Here is a 15,825-nt window from a genome sequence, read left to right on the forward strand (position 1 = left end):
TAAACACTACAACTTATTAAGTATCCCTTAAATTCAATGTCTTTTACATACTTCATCTCAAATATCACATTTTATAATACCCATTTTCCAAATTAGGAAACCTTGGCTCAAAAACTTGCTCAAGCCCTTACAACAAATGATTGGAAGGACTGGGGTTAAGATATAGCTGCCACTAAAGTTACTACATACCATGTAAATACAAAATTGGTTCCTAATTCATGTATCAATTCTCTACGACTACCTGCTCCTTTGATATCCCACTATCTCTCTATCTCATTCCCATCTAATTCACTCATCACTTCAGGGAACTCCCTCGACACACCATGCCTGCTTTTAATTTTCACTGTCGCATTTGTCTTCCTATAATATATAATATACTATACTCATCATTTCTAAGATTCCCCTTTATTCGTGTTTTTGTATCTTTAAAGTTATTCATCGAAACATCAATAGCATGGCAAAGTTTGTAATGTCTTTTTCTTTGTTTAGACATAAAAATGACAGTGCATCAAGTTGATGTCATATGCAGTATTGTGCTTATGTTATATTGCTTATTTTCTATCTTCCTCCAGCAGAATATAATCTCTAAGAGGGCAGGACATTTGTCTGCCTTGTTCATCTTTGTACTCCCATCTCATGGAATGTTGTTGAATAAATTAATGACCAATTAGATAGTGAGTGTCTTTATGTATCAGTAGCTGTGTGAGGCACTGAATATACAGTGGGGAATAAAGTAGACATGGCCTTTACCCTTCTGGAGGAGATTCAAATGAAAGAAACAAACAAAGACATAAATAAATGTGAGGTGGGGAGTTGAGAGAAGTGAAAATGTTAAAGGTGCTTGGAGAGAAAATATGGGGTGCTTTCCAAATTTAGACTGGGAAGCCAGAGAGGCCCTCTCCAAGCTGATGTCAGAAGAGTGAAGGCAATAAATTCAAGAATCCAGACTACTGTGCTACCTGACATATATAATAGCCAATCTTGACCATCAGAGTCCAAAATATTTTTTCCCCTCTTGAAACAATGGATGGCACTTACTGTCTCTGTATGCACTTGTAGTTACATTTTCGCAGGTATCCTTGCTGTTCATCTAGATTACAAATGTATCCAGCTTCTGGTAGAATAGAAAGAATGCTGGATTAAGAGACTGTAGGCCTAAGTGGTAGTTCTGGCTTTGCTCCTACTTTACATACTGGAGAAGTTGTGTAAACTCTCCAGATCTCAGTACCTGTAAAATTAAGAGTTTACATTAGAGGATCTCTAAAGTGTTACTGAGCTTTAACATTTAAGTTCTTTAATTATTGGTCCATTTTAACAGAGTTATTGAGGAGCTACTGTGCTAGGCTCCTAACCTATCTGCAGGGCACTGGAGGAATTGAGATGAAAGAAAGAAAAAAGGCACAATACATTCATTTAAGATATTTAGGACCTTGAGGAAGAGACTGGGACACTGATGACTTAAATATAATGCAGCATAGAATTTCCTCAGTTTCTGAACTTTAAACTACTATTATTGCCCTTCCAGGTGTGAGCAAAGTCCCCCTCTTAGTAAAGGAACTTAACTCGCCCGCCACCCACAGTTGGGGCAAGTGGTCATATCAACTAGACACTATTGCATTGGATTTGAGGGCTATTAGATGAGAGGTGGCTTTGAGAACCTAAGTTGTTTGTAGGAAAATAAGTGTCTGTATGCCAGGGTAATGGGAATCGAAACTAAAATTTGCTTTGTTCCACTTGGAAGAGGATGGGGGGGGAGTGCCGGGGGGGTGGTTGTCAAAGACGCTTTTGAGGGAAGTTTTGGAGGGCATTAATGTCTCAGTTGAGTTTTGAAGGAAGAATAATAATAAGGAGGTCTATTAGTTGGCTAATCACTTTATATATTAGCCTTCAGTTGCAAAATAGACTACCCAATTAAAGATGGATTTGATAAGAAGTACAATAGTTATTCCACATAATATAAAATACAGAGGCAAGGGTTTAGTTCAATGGCTTAAAATGTCATTGAAGTGCTTGCTTCAGCAGCACAGATATAAAAATTGGAATGATACAGAGAAGATTAGCATGGCCCCTGTACAAGGATGACACACAAATTCATGAAGCCTTCCATATTTAAAAAAAAAAAATCATTGAAGTCTCAAGATCTTCTACCTTCTGTTCCATCTTCTTCAGAATATTGGGCTTCTTCAGAATATTTGAGCTTTTTGCCCTCGTGATTGCAAGATGGCAGCCAAGTCATTTGGCATAGTATTTTAAGCAATTGTACATAAAAAGGCTGAAAGGGACAACTGTTCTCCAAATCCTTTTTATTAAAGAGAAGAACTATGCTCTTCTTGCCTTGCTTCCTCCATTTCTCACCCCTGTCTCAGTAGAGTTCCCTTCGGATCCCAGTGGTCATGGCGGGCTGCATGTTCGTGCTCCAAATGCAAGGAAAGCTGGGGAAAAAAAAAAAAAAAATATATATATATATATAAATATACCTGTATATAAATATAAGTATATATTTATATAATTTAAATATATATATACACACACATATATATAATATATATACATATATACATATATATATAATATATATACCTGTCATTTGCAGTCTCCATATGACATGGCAGATTCTGTCCGCTAGGAGGAGGTGTGTGTGTGAAGCAGGGAGGTGATAAACGGTGTGGTTGCTGGGTCAGCCTTCAACATCATCTTCAAAACAGGAAAAGAAGGTGTGGGGAGTTATTAATGGATCTCATAGTCAGGCTCTGGCACAATCCTTTGCTTTCTGAATTATAGGCATTCAACTGATATTTGTTGATTGTAGGATCATTGTCATGGGAATGGAAAATCAATGTCAGGTCAGGCAAGTGAATAGTAAAATAGGTTATTCTTTCCAGTCCAAGACCAGATGAAAAAATTTTTAATTTTGTCACTCAAATGGGTAACTGTTGATATTTCTCCTGGGTGGGTAAACTAAAATATTAATTCAACATCAGGAGAGGTGGTGATGGTTTTACAAAACCATGTCTTATTTGGCAACAGTTATATAATCTAAAAGCAAATCAGGGACAAACCTGAGTTAAATGGAAAAAGACCAGATCCTACCTAGGAAGTAAGAGTTTATGGAAAACACCATGTGTGAAGTTCTAATGAAAAAAACAGAGTGTAAGATGGCCCCAGGGCTATGGAAAAAATTCAGTACATCCTAATAAAGTACTTAGTGTCTGTTGATTACACATGGAAACTCACAACAAGGAAGAGGGCATGAAATTAGTCTATTTGAAAAAATTGGCTATGTAAACAAGCAGCCATTAACATGTTTGAAAAACTTCCTTTGCCTTTCTCACAAGTACAAACAAAGCAGAAAGCCAAAAAGTTGTCTTCTGACTATAGCAACAACAAAAAAGAATACCACATAGAGACTGACAGAGACATGAGTCATCGTGTTAAAGGGGGGTGAATTATTTTAAATAATTCATATGAAGTAATGCAGAGAGACTTCAAAATTAGTATGAGCACGTTGTAGCACACTGATCCTTTGAAATGACTCCTCGCATTTCTTTTTAAGTCCGTTAAACCCTTGTGCAGAATAGCGAGAGTTTGCCTGGAGACTGCAAAGCATTAGAAATGAATAAAAGGTATGGAGTTATTTCCCACTGCTCTTTCTTGGAGGAGATGGCTCCATTTTTAAATGACTGAGGCTATTTGACTCTAACCACAATATACTTTCAGTGTTTTTTTCATCTGGAGTTTTATTATTTTGCTCCACTCCACCCTATCCTCTCATGAATACAAAGGCATGCCCTAACACGGGAAAAGGGGCCACACAGGACCATTGGCAGTTGCCTCCTCTTTAAACGTTTCTAATTTCATAGCGGTATGCTGTATACCATAGTGCTCTGTACCACATTTCTGCTGTAAAGTTTTCTTCCCACCTAGACTGGATTCACAATCATTTTGGAGTTGTGATATGCTTTTTGTTAGTCAACTTTTTTTTTAAGTTTATTTATTTACTTAGAGAGAGAGAGAGAGAGAGAGAGAGAGGAGGGGCAGAGAGAGAGGGAGAGAGAGAATCCCAACAGCACCGAGGGGCTCGATCCCAGGAACCATGAGATCATGCTGAGCCGAAATCAAGAGACACTTAACCGACTAAGCCACCCAGGTGCCCCTGTTTATCAACTTTCTAACATCACTTAGATTTCCTAGATTCCTCCAGGTCGTTGGAGGTAACGATGTCATTTCTGCACTTCTTTGGGCATCTAACGAACCCTGGTGCAGCGGCTGTTCCCCAGGAGTCTGTGTCGAGTTACATAAGCAGCTTTTACGTACACACAGGTGCCTACTTGCCCTGGTACAGCAAATCAGAATCTCTAGGGCTACACTTGGCAAACATACCTGGAAATACTTCTTTGAATTATTCTGATGTACAGGTCTGGTTTGAATTATTAGTCTCTTCAAATCGAATTTATCCTCAAAGGAAAAAAAAAAAGGCAAAAGAAACCAAAAGAAAAAAAAAAACGGAAAGAAATAGAAAGAAAAGCAAAACTTGCATAGCCACTTTCTTGCATCTGACTCCCATGACACCTAACCAGAGTGGCAGTCCTGGGAATTGGCATGGGATAAGAGCTAAGAGATCAACTCCCTGGATTCAAATTTCTGCTCTGCTGTGTGACCTGCATCAAATTAAGTAGCCACTCTATGCCTTAGTTTACTCATTTTACAATGAATATAACAATAATACTTGCAGTCATTTGGGGGCTAAATTATATATTACATATAAGACTAAAACTGATAAAGTATTTGCTGATAGACTAGCATAAAGTATTTGTTCAAACAGTGCCAGCTATTATTTCAGGCTGCTCAGAGGCTCAGACTTGAAGTTAAATAGTACGTCTGATTTTAAAAAATGAAAAAACATGAGTGATTGTAAATAAAGGTGTTTTGTTTGATAGATAGAACATTAAGAACCTGAGATACAAAGTGGGATTTTGTTTGGGGACCATGGTATTACAAATGTTGGGGCCATATTTTAATTAAGTAATTATCTTAGCGTTGAGAATGCCAGAGTCCCTTTTAATGGCATTAATAAAACCCTAAGCTACCATAAAATGACATCTAGAAATTACTGGGTTGGATAATTAAGGATGGTGTTATTTCTTGCAGGCCCAGAGAACTTGGTCATTCATTTATTCACTCACTCAACAACAATTTATTGAGCTGCTAACATCTGCCAGACACTGTTATCAGTAAGCATATAACCCGTGCTAAGCCTTTCTGAAGCTTTCTTCGGGACCCTGGGAATCAGAATGTGCAGGACAGAGACTACCCTTCAGGAGAAGGATGTTTGAACTGATGAATTCTTTTTTTTTTTTTTTTTAATTTTTAAGTTTGTTTATTTATTTTGAGAGGGACAGAGACAGTGCAAGTGGGGTAGGAGCAGAGAGAGACGGAGAGAGAGAGAATCCTAAGTAGGCTCCTCACTGCCAGCCCAGAGCCCAATGTGGGGCTCGAACCCACGAACCATGAGTTCAGGCCGAAACCAAGAGTCAGACCCTTAACCAACTGAGCCACCCAGGCACCCCTGAACTGATGAATTCTGATGGTGGTTCACCTGATCCCCAGACCTGTGCTGTTTCCATTCCTTCCAGAGGTATAGTAATTTGCTTTTCTTTTGATTTTTTGAGCCACTCAGGTCCTTATGATAAATTCCTTTATTTACACAAGCTGGCAAGAGTGTTTTTATGGCCATTATGCCCACTCTGGTAAATTACCTAAAGAGTCACTTGATAGTGTCCTCTGATCGTGTCCAAGTTTTGTGTCGGTGCTTTAGACCAATGATTTATTTTTAGTGAGCTCATTTTATTTCACAGAAACTGTCTGTAGGTCACTAGCCAACTGACGTTTTATCCTCAACAAGCTAAACCCACATCCTAATCTCAGCATTTGGGAAATATTTTTCTTTGTCTATGTGGAAAGAAAAATGTGAGCCACAGATTGAATTTGCAATCTTCTGATGTCTGAGCTACTAGAATTTGTTATGGAAATAATAGTTCTGTTGTAAATATGAATTTCATAATAATTTCCATGAGTATTATCTACCATCGGCAAATAAGGAAATTTGCTGTTGTTGGTTGGCTTTTAAAAATAGCCATGGACGAGATGATGGCCGGCATGTGACGCCTTAAATAAGCAGCTATCACCCTGCTCAAGGAATGGTAAGTTCTTCCAGTAAAGAGAGAGGATAAATCAGAGAGCAGAGGCACCGCCTGCATGGGCACAGATCTATGAGGCTTTCATAGTTATTTCAAGCACAGACTCTGTCCTAGACACACACCCTTGTGACTTCACTGTCACTCCATATAGAACTTGCCAGATAATAGTAACATTCAACAGGTTGGTTAAATGATTGAAGTTGAGTTCAGGCTCCACTGTCTGATTTCCTTGATCAACTCAGTTGATCATGCTAAGCCTCAAGATCCTCAGTGGGATCCTTAGAGTGGGACAAAAATAGTGTCTGCATTCTGGCCGAAAAGGTTTAAGTGAACTAACACTCAGATGACAGTCATAGAGACATTATAAATATTGTCATTCTCTTTTCCTTGTAGGTAAGACTGAACTTTCTCATCTCTTTTAGAGTGCAAGTGACTGACTTTAGCCAATGAAATATGAGCATAACTAGCATCTGTTGCTTCTGGGAGAAGTCTTTAAGAGCCATTGTTGGGGCGCCTGGGTGGCTCAGTCAGTTAAGTGTCCGACTTCGGCTCAGGTCATGATCTCGTGGCTGGTGAGTTCAAGCCCTGCATTGGGCTCTGGGCTGACAGCTCAGAACCTGGAGCCTGCTTCAGATTCTGTCTCTCTCTTTCTCTCTCTCTGCCCCTCCCCTGCTCATGCTCTGTCTCTGTCTCTCAAAAATAAGTAAACATTAAAAAAATAAAATAAAAATCTATTAAGAAAAGAGCCATTGTTAGATTCACAGTCTCATTGTCTGCTTCCAAGTAACATCAGCATTCCAGATGGTAGCCTCCCCATTCACTGGGGTCCTTAAGTGAGGGTAGTATGGTGCTGAGCCCCCAGCTCATCTGAAATAAGCCTTTGTTGTTTTAAATCATTGATATGTTTGGGGACTATTTATATCTACCACACAAGCTAGTCTGGAACCAAATGTAAAGCCCTTAGTAACCTGTCAGTTTGGATGAGAAGCGAGGTCACAGGGGTGATTAGCTTACTCATTTAACAAAAGTTTACTGATTATATCCTTTATGCCACACGTGATGAATTCCATGGTGAGGGCCAGATAGAGTCCTTATATCCATGAGCTTCTCGATTTTGCTGAGCCCACTCACTACCATTCGAAAACCGAGGAAAGCAATCAGAAAATTTCACATCCCTGTGGGAGAGGAAAAGCTATGAAAATGGGCTGGCCAAAACTCTTCATACATGGACGTAAGGGCAAATAATAGTTATGCCTGACTAAGATCTGATGCGTATAAGGATGTAATCTGGTCGATATTGGTTCTGGGCATGCCTAAAGGTGCCACCCTGCCTAGCCAATAGCACCATTATTGACTGATGCTTCTGCTCTGAGTTCCCTAACACAACATGTCACTATTGCACTTAGCAAAATGGCCCTCCTTTATAGAACTCATGCCTCAGTCATCTGGAGGAACTCACATTCACCAAACCAAAATAAAACCAAATGTTTACCCTCCTGATCTACCACCCATCCACTCTGGGTGTGTTAGACCCTCCTGAACTAGATTCTCAGTCTAGATTTCTTTAGAAGTTGAGAAGCAACAAATCAAAGGGCTGCTTACTTCGCTTCCTTTCTGGAAACAAATGGCATTTGGTGAAGCATGGTGGTGATGGGTTTCCCATGGGTTCCTAAGCTCTGCGGTGTGGGGCTTCATTGCACTGAGGTGGGAAGGCAGAGATCCCTGTTGTACTTTTGCTGCCACATGAGAAGGAGTGTTGGTGGTGTTGGACTTTGAAACTCGAGACAGAACACCCTTTCATATTGAATCCAGCAGGGAGAAGCTTGGGCAGAGATGCCACAGCCCTGGCTGCTACCTAGCAGAGGGCTCTGGGGCTTCCAGGGTTTTTTCTTGGTACCACACAGAGACACAGAGGCAGGTGGTGGCCGTCTTCTTCTTCATGCCCAGGAGAACTCTGAAATGAGAGATGCGATTTTTCTGTACTCCTGATGCAGCACTAGGCAGGATTGGTGATGTGGTGGGGGTGGGGGGGGGACAAACAAAATACATTGGATTGAGATTCATATTGCTTTAGTATAAATCCTGACCTTCCTACTTATAAGATGTGTGATCTGGAGCAAATTGTTTGATGTCTCTGAGCCTCAGTTTTCTTACTGTAAAATAGTAATGTCAACATCTATTTGATAGCTGGCGTTCAAAGAATTGAGTGAGATAGTATATGTCAAACCTTTAGTAATGTTTGAAGCATAGCGGACTCTCAATATATGTTTGTGCCTTTTTCTCTTTCGTTCTTTCTTTTAAATTTATTTATTGTTTGGGGGACAAAGACATTACTTCTTGGCCTTTTGGCTAAGATCAAGTGAGAGAGACAAAGACAACATGAGCAAGGGAGGGCAGAGAGAAAGGGAAAGGGCGGGGGGAGAGAATCCCAAGCAGACACTGCACTGTTAGCACAGAGCCCAATTCGGAGCTCGAACTCACAAAACTTCTAGATCATCTCTAAACCATGAGATCATGACCTGAGCTGAAACTGAGAGCCAGGCGCTTAACCCACTGGGTCACTCAGGTGCCCCTCCTTTTTCTGGTTTAACTAAGTGCTTTTGTTCTTATGTCTCTGGGAGCTTATCAGAAAGCACTGTGGCTCTCTGCGTATGTTCTTTCACATACATATTTTTTCATTCTCCCAATAATTTTATAAGTAAGTACTAAAATTATGCTCATTTTATAGGTAAAGAAACTGACATAGAGATTAAGCAACTTGACCAGTGATCACAAAGATAATACTTGTCACAGGGATGGCTTGCACTCAAGTCATTGGACCTAGAACCCCCTCTCTTCATAGTCCTTACTACTTCTTTGACATTTGCAGGGTTTGCATGGAGCCTGAAATCTGTAGTGGCCAAAGATCAAGCCAGGTTAGCACTGTCTCTGCCTGCCACTTTTCCTATTTCCACTGCCATTAGAAATATCTTGACCTAAAGTCAACTCTAGACATGTTGAACCTTCACTGGGAAAGGGGGAGTTGTGTACGTATTAGGTTGAGTGTAGCCCCTTTATTCTGTAGGACTGGGACACACATTTTAAACTTGGTAGGGCTTCTGACAGGCAAACTAAAGGGAAAAAAAAGATGTGTCTGCTATCTACCCATCCCTCACCTGCAAACCCCAACCCCATCCTGGGGATGCTGATCGGCATGGAGTACACCCTTTCTTGCAGGTTCCCCTCTGGATGGTTGGGTTTCTCTACTGAAAGTCACAGCTTCTCACAAGGTCTAACTCTCTTCTGAGTTCCATTAATCATGCCATCTCCTCATTTTAGGAGGCCTAGGACTGGTAAAAATCTCAGGGTGCTGCACATCAGGGTAAATGATGCTTTACTATACCTCCCTCAATTTAGCCTAATTTCTTGATAGAACCTTGAGTGACACAATAGATAGTTCCAAATAGTATAAGAAAAATATACCTTCTGTAGATAAGGACCGTCAATATCAGTTTCTTTGCCCATCACCAAACCAAAGTCCTCAATTGCACTGTATCCATTTAGGATGGTTTTTCTCTTTTAAGACTATCCTAAGTAGTAATTTTCATTTGGTTTTCCCTATATACAAAAAAGTGTTTGGAGATGGTGCTGTGGACACAATAATTTTTGATAGAACTTAATTTCAAACAACTGCCCAGCTGACCTTCAGAAGTAGTAGAATATAATTGGTTTCATCTGCTTGGGTGCTGTAACAAAATGCCATAGACTGGATGGCTTAACAGGAACTTATTTCTCCCAGTTCTGGAAACTGGGAGTCCAAGCTAGTGCCATCAGGTTTGAATTCTGCTAAGGGCTCCCTTCCTGGTTTGCAGATGTCACTTTCTGGCTGTGTCCTCTCATGGCAGAGAGAGCAAGCTCTGGGGTCTCTTCCCCTTCTTATAAGGGACACTAATCCTAGAAGCCCCACCTCCATGATCTCATCAAAGACCAGTTAGCTCCCAAAGGCTTTATCTCCTAATACCGTGACATTTGGGGTTAAGGCTTCAACATGGGGATTTGGGAGGACCCAAACATTCAGTCCATTGCAATATTGTAGTGAGAACAATGGAGTCAGATCTCCTCGGTTGAACGTTTCAGTAGTAGCACTTGCTAATTGTTTAATCCCAGTTTACTTAACCTCTTTGTACCTCAATTTCATCTATTAAAAAATAGATCTTGCTTAGTGGAGTTATTATAAGAATTAAATGAACTAATATATGCCCATTAGATATTCCTGAAGTTGTTTGTATGTGAGGTGCCTCAGGAATACGGGTGAAAGTAAACAAAAACATTGAAATGCTCTGAGTGATAGAGGACCAGGCAGCATTCCTTTAAAGTGACATGGAAACTGTAGACACCTTGTTAATATGCTAATTATTGTGCAATATTGCTTCGCAAAACAGAGAGCACATTTCACAAATTGTCCTGGAATGATTTCATATGTATGTGTCCTTGCCTCACCTCCTAGTGACTTCTTTTTTTTTTTGTTTTAATGTTTACTCATTTTTTGAGAGACAGAAAGAGAGCATGAGCAGGGGAGGGGCAGAGAGGGAGGGAGACACAGAATCCGAAGCAGGCCCCAGGCTCCGAGCTGTCAGCACAGAGCCCAATGCAGGGCTCGAACCCACGAACCATGAGATCGTGACCTGAGCTGAAGTCAGATGCTTAACTGACTGAGCCACCCAGGTGCCCCACCTCCTAGTGACTTCTGCCAGAGAAATATAACACGTTCCAGGGAAGCTGTTGGTGCCTTATTCAGTAATGTCAGAGTATCACCCACATGTTAGGATAAAAACTCCGAGAGGGGACTGTATCACCAGCTTTCAGATACTTCTGTCTCACACTGCCGTCTGAAACCAGACTTCCAGCCTCTCTTAGGATGAGTTCCTACTTTACTGCCTCCCACCCCCACTCTCAGCTCATCCCCTTATTAGCTCAAGAACTGGTCAAATTAAATGAATGAATCTTCCTTGACTTATGATGGGGTTACTTCCCCATAAGGCCATAGTAAGTTGAAAATACTGTTAAGTCGAAAATGCTTTTTCTTTCTTTCTTTCTTTTTATTTTTTAAAGTAAGCTCTGTGCGCAACACGGGCCTTGAACTCACAAGCCTGAAATCAAGAGGCACATGCCCTAACGACTCAGCCGGTCAGGCACCCCTTGAAAATGCTCTTCATACACCTAACCTGCTGAACACCATAGCTTGCTTAGCCTAGCCAACCTTATATGTGCTCCTACTATTTACGTTACATTACAATGCTTACAGTTGGGCAAAATCATCTAACACAAAGTCTATTTTATAATACAGTGTCGAATATCTTATGCCATTGATTAAATACTGTACTGAAGGTGAAAAGCAGAATGGTCGTATGCGTACAGATAGGTTGTCAGTGGAGGGGTTATTTACCCCCACGATGAGGTGGCTGACTGGGGGCTGCACCCTGCTATCCCTGCCCAGTATCACAAGAGAGGTACCCTCCGGGGAATGGGCAATGATCCCAATTCAAAATTTAAAGTACAGTTTCTACTGAAACTTAGCAACTCAGATACCACCTGTTTTTTTCGTTTTGTTTTGTTTTGTTTTTTTAAGTTCATTTATTTGTTTTGAGATAGAGATAGAGAGATGGGGATAGGGGGCAGAAAGAAAATCCCGAGCAGGCTACATGCTGTCAGTGCAGAACCCCACACAAGGCTCACACTCCAACTGTGAAATCATCTCCTGGGACGAAACCAAGAGTTGGAGGCTTAACTGACAGAGCCACCCAGGCACCCCACACTTCTTTTGTTAACACCATTTGTGTGTCTGTTTCCTAACCCCTCCTCACAAAATGGCACCTGATTGGTGACTTGAAACTTTTAATTTATTACTTTGTGGCCATATTTTCTTGAATGGAAAGAATTATGTTGGGCTTATAACCAAATTTTTGACTTTACCATTTATTTGTTTATCTTCACTTCCCACCCAGCCCACTCATGAACTAGAAGAAACCAGAGACTCTCAGTAATGGAATCTGAGCCCTTCTCTGTAGCTTCTCCTGGTCTTACTCAATCCATGACCCTCAGGGAATTAAGTAAAAAGCTATTTTCATGCTTTACTTTCTTCTTTACTTTCCAGGGTTTTCCTTCTTTACTATTTCCCAAGGAGAATGTGAGAATGAGTTGCATAACTTCTGAATTTGTGTACCCAACCTGGGCCTTCCCTTTGACTCTAGATTTAACATCTACTTGGAAATGTCTAACAAAGATCTCAAACTTGGCACATTTAAGCTAAAACTTTTATTTCCAACATGTACCCTCTTCACCGCCCCCCCCGCCCAGGTCAAATATAAGGTAAACTTAACAAAAACAAAACAAAACAAAACAAAAACAAAAAACTTTTCTTCTAGTTTTCCTTAGGTCAGTGAACAGGAACTTGAATGGCTCTGGCTAAAAAGCTTGGCATTAGCCTGGACTCCTCTTTTTCTCTTATAGTTCACATCCGAAACATCAGCAAAACTATGAGCTCTGCATTCTGAATCGATCTTCTTCCCTACTACAGTAGCCCTATTCCAGGTTACTGGTGCCTCTCACCTAAATGTTCTCCCAGCTTTTATCTTTATCTCCTTTATTAGTTATCTGTTGATGGATAACAAATCACCACAGTTTGTACTGACTTAAAACAACCTACATTTATTATTTAATAGTTTCCGTGGGTCAGGAGTCTGGACACAGCTCATCAGGTCCTCTGCTTCAGGGAATCCAATAAAACTGCAGTCAAGGTGATCCAGGGCAAAGGTCTCATCTGAAGATATGACTGGGAAAAGATTCACTTTCAAGCTCACGTGATTATAGACAAGGTTCAGTTCCTCAGGGGCTGTTGGACAGAGGGTCTCAATTCTTATGTGGTTGCTAATCAGAGGCCACCCTCATCCGCCCTCCTTTGCCACATGGACTTCTCCAACATGGTTTCTTTCTTCATCAAAGTGTGTAAGTCAAAAGGCACTAGATAGTCTGCTAGCCAGATGGAAGTTACAATTTCATATAATCTAATCATGGAAGCAATTTTCCCATCATATTTATCATATTCTATTGGTTAATTCAAGTCACAGATCCTGCCCACACTCAAGGGGAAGAGATTATATAAGAGCATGAAGGAGGCAAGAATCATTGGGTGCATCTGAGAAATTGCCTACCATGTATTTTTAGTTTATTTTTCATGCAATGGTCAGAGAGACCCTTTAAAGCACAAATCAGGTTGTGTCATATCTTTCCGAACCTTCCAGGTATTTCCTATTTAACTCATAATACACTCCAAATTCTTCATCATGACCTTGTTCCATCCGTATCTCATCTTAAACCACTCCCCCTGTATTCTCTTGTCCAGATGTACTGACTTCCTTCTGGTTTCTCAAACCCACACAACACTGTCCCATTTGGGGGGCCTTTGCACTGTAAATTATTCTGCCTGGAGCCCTCTTGCCCACATACACATATGGCCTGCCCTTCACTTAAATCAGTCTTTTCCTTCAATGTCATGTTTTTAGAGAGGCCTTTCTAGACCATGCTATTTAAAACAATAATTCCTTCATTGCTGTCTCCCTCCTTACCCTTCTTTATTTTTATTCCCAATGTTGTTTTTTAACCACATAAAATATTACATACCACATTTAATTGTCTGTTTTCATCATTTAAATTAAAGCTCCATGGAGCAAAGATTGTCTATTTTGTCCATGCAATATACAGAAAATGACCTATTTGGTGAAATAAAGGGGATGTTAGTTAGAACAAATGCGAGCACTACAGAAGGAGAAAAAAGAAAGCACAAATTTCTTCTAATAATTATCCTGTAATCATCCAAAAGAGGAGACCGACATACTATGTTCCAATCACTAGAGAGAGGTGTATCTTCCTTTAATTAAGATGCGAATTCCTTCAAGGGCATTCAGTTCCCTTTACTGCTATCTCATCAAACAGCTTTCTATCACTAATTCGGTTTTGTAATTGCCTTGTTCTGAGGAAAGACTGTGAATAGAGAGCTAGTTGTTCATTCTTACTGTTCTCAGTATCTCCCTTAGTAATTAGTAAAGCGACATTCCTGTTTATGAGGTAGTATCAGAGCTAAAATTTAAGTAAACTCACAGAATCAAGTTTATGAACTCAAAAGCCAAGGACTCAACTCTTCACTATAATCTTCCTCCAGTGGGAGGCAGACATGATCAAACACATCCGGAAAAGTCATCCAATTTTAACTACTGCTATCATCCAGTATTCCAGAGAGACGTGTACAGTTTGGGAATGGTTAGATTTAAGTTCATATTTGTTTAGAAGCAGCAATTGCAGATCTTCAGAATTAACCTAAATGAGCTGAAGGTTTATGGTTTGTTACTGGGAGAAAAGGGAGACATTTCTGAGGCCCTGACCACAAAGTTTACTTTTAATGGGCAGATTTTCATTTAGTGAACTGCAGCAAAACAAAACAAAAGTGCTGCAGACATTTTTCTCTCAGTAGCTACCTAATAAAGCCTAAACTGGCCAACTTCCATGCCCTTCGGGGTTCCAGAAATACAAACAGGAAGTTAACATTTCCATAGCAATAACAATTCTGTAATAAAAGCTGAGGAGAAACAATAAAACAGAAGGTCAGGATAAAAGCAATTTACATTTATTAACATCCTAACACTACATCAAAATAGATTTTACATATTAAAATGGAGTCAGAGTATAATTAGAAAAGCATTTGTAATCAAATGACATTTTTTTCATTTGTGGGCATGACTGCTCTGGTCCTGTAGCAAGGTGCAGATTTATATAGCATTTCTAGATTCCCCCAACTTGTAAATTCTGCTGTGTTATCTCATGGATTATTTTGCCTGCCCAAGCAAGTTTCTCTATGTCAAATAAAAGCTTTATGATTCGTTGTGTTGTTTGTTTGTTTGTATTTACTCCATTACCCTGAGACACTATATACTCAAATTAGTATAATGAAGGTAGTGACTTGAAGCAAATCAAATGCATTCTTTCAGATACACATGGAAGCCAACAGAATGACAGATTGTCCTTTGGGCATGGACATAGCTGGTAACTGGTAGTTTCCCCAATTTCCCAGTGCTTGGATCCCAATGATTAAACATTCTTTTCCTCTAACTATGGAAGATGGAGGCGATTTCCTAAGAGAATGAGAAGGTACCTCAACGTTGTATAGAAGGATGAACTGAATGCCAATATGAGAGAAAAAAGGACCTTCCAATCCCCGGGTTAAGATGAGTGACCAGGAGATGATGATCCAGGACAGAACAAAGACAAGACAGTGTTCAGTCTGTAAATCTGGAATTTATTATTGTAACCTTGAACTGAGCAAGCTTCCATGGCCTTCTGTCCTTGTCAGATGATGAACTTGTAAGGCAGATAACATAGCTAACAATTGGAGCACTGATTCAAAACATAGGAATCCCTCTCATGGTGACAGAATCTTTTTATCAGTTGTCTTTTGTTGTCAAAGTCCTATAATTTTAGTGTACTGAGCATTTATAGAAAATTGTGTAAGAAATTGTGTAAATGGAATGCTGCCCTCTTATGGTCCCACAAATCCTCTTAGGGTCAAATATAAAATCCCAGTCTTTAATTAGGGCAA

The 15,825-nt window shown here is 40.1% G+C and overlaps 1 non-coding gene across 1 annotated transcript; it reads left to right on the plus strand.

Moving 5' to 3' along the window:
• The first annotated feature begins 2,006 nt into the window (after positions 1-2,006).
• LOC122496164 lies at positions 2,007-2,113 on the plus strand. The gene has a single exon (XR_006300703.1). It is a non-coding gene; the product is annotated as a U6 spliceosomal RNA (small nuclear RNA).
• Positions 2,114-15,825: the final 13,712 nt, after the last annotated feature.

The sequence above is a fragment of the Prionailurus bengalensis genome, chromosome F2 (genome assembly GCF_016509475.1).
Source record: "Prionailurus bengalensis isolate Pbe53 chromosome F2, Fcat_Pben_1.1_paternal_pri, whole genome shotgun sequence".
In the NCBI taxonomy this organism is placed as follows: Eukaryota; Metazoa; Chordata; class Mammalia; order Carnivora; family Felidae; genus Prionailurus; species Prionailurus bengalensis.